Source organism: Sinocyclocheilus grahami, unplaced genomic scaffold, assembly GCF_001515645.1.
Source record: "Sinocyclocheilus grahami isolate Dianchi unplaced genomic scaffold, SAMN03320097.WGS_v1.1 scaffold39.1, whole genome shotgun sequence".
NCBI classification, from domain to species: Eukaryota; Metazoa; Chordata; class Actinopteri; order Cypriniformes; family Cyprinidae; genus Sinocyclocheilus; species Sinocyclocheilus grahami.
In genome coordinates this window covers 4129331-4134863 of record NW_015505218.1, presented here as the reverse complement: position 1 = coordinate 4134863, position 5533 = coordinate 4129331, and positions in this window count along the sequence as shown.

Below are 5533 nucleotides of genomic sequence, written 5' to 3'. Positions count from 1 at the left end.
GATTAGAGAACATTTTTCAGCACAGATTTCAACTGTTGCTATTACGACCGGCTCTCTGCTTAAAATAAGATATTCTAAAATAGAATCCAGGGCGGAAAACAAAAAAAAATTCCCTGAAAAAAATAAATTAATACACTCAAATCCAATACTGAGTGAGATGAGAACTGACTATTTCTGAAAGAGAAAGAAATTCATGGTGGTGCTCTACATGGAACGTCATGGAACATACGTTGTGTTATTAGACCACTGTGCTTTGCAAAGTACTATAGAACTCCATATTGCATTTCATATCTCACATTCAGTCCACAAAAGTTCTCACTCAATCGGATAATTTCCAGAAATGTCACAGACACTTGACATTCTAAGAGAGGAAAGATGAGCTTTAACTGATGCAGATGGTTATTGAGACTCTCCATTGAGAGCCTATAGCGAGATGAATGACCCTGAATGAAGAACAACTCTAAAAATAGATCCAATCTCAGTAATGCAATGATGTCCACTTATAGGTGCTACAAGTGAACCTATGGAGCCAATTTAGTAATGTAGCTCGCTTTCTTGACAATTTCCCACAACTTGTCTGATGCTTGACAGTTATTAGTTTTAGTACTTAAAATGTTTTTTTTTAATGGAAAAACAATGACGCAATGTAGATGTATTTTTATAATTTGAGCAAAGAGTGTAATTTTGTAGAGATCAAACACTAATCAACACCTTCAAGACATTCAGTAAGCAAGTGATAATGTACAGTCAGCCAGTCATTATCACAAAACATGCGAAACGGGGGTCCTTAAAGCTAGGGTATGTAATTTTTCAAAAACACTTAAGAAAACTGATTCGGGCCGAATAGCAAAACAAACTTTTAGCCAATCAGCAATAAGGGACGTGTCTACTCGTGATGTGGAGGAGAGAGCTTTCAGTGCATGGGACGGACATTAGCCGAGCCGAGCGACAGAAAGATAGAGATGGCGGATAAAACACAAAAGAGGAAAACGTCTGCGGAACGATAAGGCAAGATGTAGGACCCGTGTAAATATCGGATCAGCTTTCCAGCGCTGGAGAGAACTCAAGCAGCGGAAGGCCTGCGATCGGACGTCGAGGTTGCTTTAATTGCTTCTTCTCAATAGGTGAGTAACAGCGTGTCTACAACAGCTAAAGTCTGCCTACACTGGACGCGATCAAACGACCGTTGAAAACCATTTGAAATTTGTGTCAGCACGTCATAAATAGAACCCGGCAGCAGTTTTCTGTCAGGGATTTGTTGCGCTGCGCCGCTCACGTCCGATGTAGACACGGTGTAACATTGGTTTTGCTTTGTTTCACAAAACTAATTGTTGCCTGGGTTGTGTACGTATATGCGGGGCGGAGCTATCAAAATAGGGGCGAGACCCTTTTGGGGTAGGGGCGTGTTTGTTTTGGTGATTTCAAATATCAACATTGGCTCCCAGAAATCGCTTACCCTGCCTTTAATGGGTTTATTTTTGCAATTATGACAAATAGACTGTACATTATTTCACTTACTACAAGTTTACTTAAATAAATAAATGAAAATTAAGTTCAAATAATTTTACTGCGAAGTGTGAAAAGTGAGCACAAAGTGATAAACTATCAATGCTGTGTTTTTCAATGCTCTCACTGAGAGAACTTTTCCATAGACTAAAAAAAAGATTACATTTTCAGTTGACCAAACTTAAGTGACCCAAAAACTGCCAAATCGGCTCTTCTGTTACATACTCTGAGCAAATTGTGCCCATGTCCATTTGAATAGAGAGGATGTTTATGCTATTTCGCTAGTCTACTTCTAAGAGGTGTGGTCAATGAAGCACTTATATTGCCCTGAATAAAAGTTTGTTTTAAATCTTGCAAGTTAAAGGGTTAGTTCACCCAAAAATGAAAATTAGGCTGTGTTTTACTCTACACAGAGCCATCCTAGGTGTATATGACTTTCTTCTTTCAGACGAATCCAGTCGGAGTTATATTAAAAATAGTCTTAGATCTTTCAAGCTGTTTAATGCCACTCAGCGGGTGTTGCATGCATCAGTCCAAAAGTTAAATAAAAAGCACCCATCCATTAAAAAAAAAGTGTCTCACACGGCTCCGGGGGGTTTACAAAGGCCTTCTGTAGCGAATCGATGCGTTTTTGTAAGAAAAATATCCATATTCAAAATGTAATATTCACTTTAATGTAGCTTGCGCCAACAGTTGTACACGGAAGCAGCTCCGGGCGGATGACGTATGAGTTCAGCCTTGCGCATGCGCCTGTGAGTCTCGTGAAAACCTAACGTTTGTTAACATGAGCAAAGGAAGCAAAGCTTCCTTACTTTAGCAAAGGAAAACCAGTCTCCTCTTGGCTTATATCGAAATCCTCCGACATTCTTCTTTACAAATCCTCGTTTTGTACTTCTAATTAGTGACCGTTGTTTTGTTTTGATCTCTCCGTTGCGTTTCCGTGTGCGTCACTTCTGAGCTGCATACGCGCAAAGCTGACCTCATACGTCATCTGCCCGGAGCTGCTTCCGTGTACAACAGTAAGCGCAAGCTAGATTCAAGTGATTATTACGTTTTGAATTTGGATATTTTTCTTACAAAAATGCATCGATTCGCTACAGGAGGCCTTTGTTCATCCCCCGGAGCCGTGTGAGACACTTTTTTTATGGATGGGCGCTTTTTATTTCACTTCTTTTGGACTGAAGCACTGCAACACCTGCTGACTGGAATGACAGAGCTTGGAATAGCCAGGACAATTTTTAATCTAACTCCGACTGGATTCGTCTGAAAGAAGAAAGTCATATACACCAAGGATGGCTCTGGGGTGTGTAAAACACAGCCTAATTTTCATTTTCAAACTAACCCTTTAATTCCCTAAACTTGTACATGCTTGACTGTTTAATAAGAGAATGGCCTCATTTCAAGTAAAAAATGCAAGATACAAAAAATTGTATCTGTACATCCACTTAGACCTACTTAGAGAAGTAAACTACTTGTGGAGATTGTTTTAACAAGGCTGAGAGAAATGTTTGAACAATTAGTTACTTATTTCCAACTTATTTAGTTGAAGAATTACAATTTATACAGAGAAGTGAACCATCACAAATATTCAGCAATACACGTTGGTCTAAAATTAGACCAACTAACAAAATTGAAATGAATGGACAGACAGACCAATGTCAAAAGACAAAGAGCTTTTTGATGTGTGGAAGTCAGTAGCTGTTAGCAGAGGGAAACTAGAAAATTTATTTTAGCAGAAGAGTTTCCTGATGGGAAGTTCCATCAGGTCAGAACCCAGTGGGATCTCACTCTCTGAAAGCTAATTTTTGTCTAATGAAATTTTGGATAAATCTTCCTTTGTTAATATCGATTTGCTGGTCTGAAGGCCTTTTGGAGCTTGCCAGCATTTTGGGTTGAACCTTTTCAGTAGCAAATTTATCACCAGTAGATATATTTCAAGCGTTTAGTTTATTGGTGCATCCAAAGCACATTAGTGGAGTTGTTATCATACAAGCATGATCTCATGGTTCTGTCTATCATTCTGTCCAGATGTAAAAGTGCTGTGTCAGCATAATCATCCTAATCACTGTATACTGGTTTCTCAATGATGCAGTTAATCCAATGAAAAAAGAAGGTACTGCCAGATGTTCAGCCCCATCACAAGGAAGAACATCTGAGAAGAATCGCATAAACATTGTCTGAACAAAATTTGCTGTTATGTCCAGGGAAAAAATCCTTTTATGGAACTTTATGGCCATTAATGTCCTGCAGTGTAGAAGTTTAAACACCTTGAGAAACAATATGACTTGACATTATTTTAGTTCCACATTCTAGTGTGCAATCAAAAGTATACATGATTTTTATAATGATTTTAATTTTGCCAAAACAATCATAAGATTCGTCCATTGTTATCACCTCCATGCGGTGTCTCCACCTTTTGACGTTACTTGTCAACACTACAAACTAGTAAATCAACAGTTTACCACCATTAGCTGAAATCATAGAGCCAAACCACAACCAACACAGCCAGAGCAAAACTATTTTTCAGTCTTGTTTCATTTCCAATAGTTTAAATATGGAATCACATTTGCTGAGGTTATGAAAACAAACTCCCACAAAAAAGTTCTTATTCCTTCTCAAAATCTTCTGCAAATATCAGTCTGCATGTACATAGTACACTCTAAAAAATGCTGGGTTAAATATAACCCAGCGCTGGGTTAAAAAGGGACAAACCCAGCTATTGGGTTGTTTTGACCCAATCGCTGGGTCAAAACAAACCAATAGCTGAGTTTGTCCCTTTTTAACCCAGAGCTGGGGTATATTTAACCCAGCATTTTTTAGAGTGTAGCTGTAGTTGTAACTAGTTTTGGTTAAAAAGCAACATTTCACATATTATACAATGCTCACTTTCATATAGTAAATGCTAAATGTAGTATTTCTATGTATAAAACGATTTTTAAATATAAAAATTAAAAATACAGGAGCCAGACCTGACTAACTGTTAATAACATTATTTGTCATAATTTCTATTGATTAGTTGTTGAAGTCCTAGTTATAGTTTTGACTTTTATAGATGTTTATTTCTTGACAAAGTAATTAGCATTTTCTAAAATAAATAAATAAACAGTAAAAATTAGAATGTTCAATGCTCCTTACCAGCTCCTAAAATTTGGACACACAAACAACTTGAGAACTTTGTGGCCTGGATCTTATCACAATTGGGATGTAGACATGTTTGCACTTCTGTAACGTCAAGGGGTCAAGAGCCAGGCAAGGGGCCGTCTTTGTTATTAAGATATGCCACTCACAAGGCGAGCTGAAGGAAAAATAGACAGCCATGATCTGAATCAGCTGCCTTTCACAGACAGAGAAGCCAAGAGAGAAGCCAAAGTATCATCTACCCACACAGCACACCACTATGTCTGCAAAGTGATAACACTGCATGTACTTTCTTCAATTACACTGCAGTCAGGCTACATTTCTTTCAGTGTGCATCACAACCGAACTGTTACTCTTACTAGCCTTTCTAAAGAGTACGGCTACGTTAAAGATCAGTTTTCAATCGAATCAAACATTTTTTTAAGAGGAAACTACATGTGACTCATATATCCTTCCCGTCCAATGGCCATTTGCTTGTCGATTAAAGAGACATGAGTAGTTGGAAATATAGTGACATCACAGCATTAGGTGTGAAAGATACTATACATAAAAACTTACATCATGCATTACATTTCAAAATGTTTGTTACACAAAAATATGTGCAGCATTCTCAACATTGCAACAATGGGCACTGTAATGGTTATCAGCATAAATTTGTCTTCTTTTACATTTTTAAAAACTACTGTTATAGTGGAGCGATAGTTTGATGAGAATCTGTTGAGTAAGCTAATGTCAGTTTACAGCCGCTAACCAAATAATAACACATACGGTGTTAATAACACATTTAGTAGCTCTGCTACTAAATGTATTTAAAATGGTTATCTCTGTAGAGCTGTCGCGTCCAGTGTAGACACCGTGTCTGTGTGTGAGCAAAGAAAACGATCAGTAT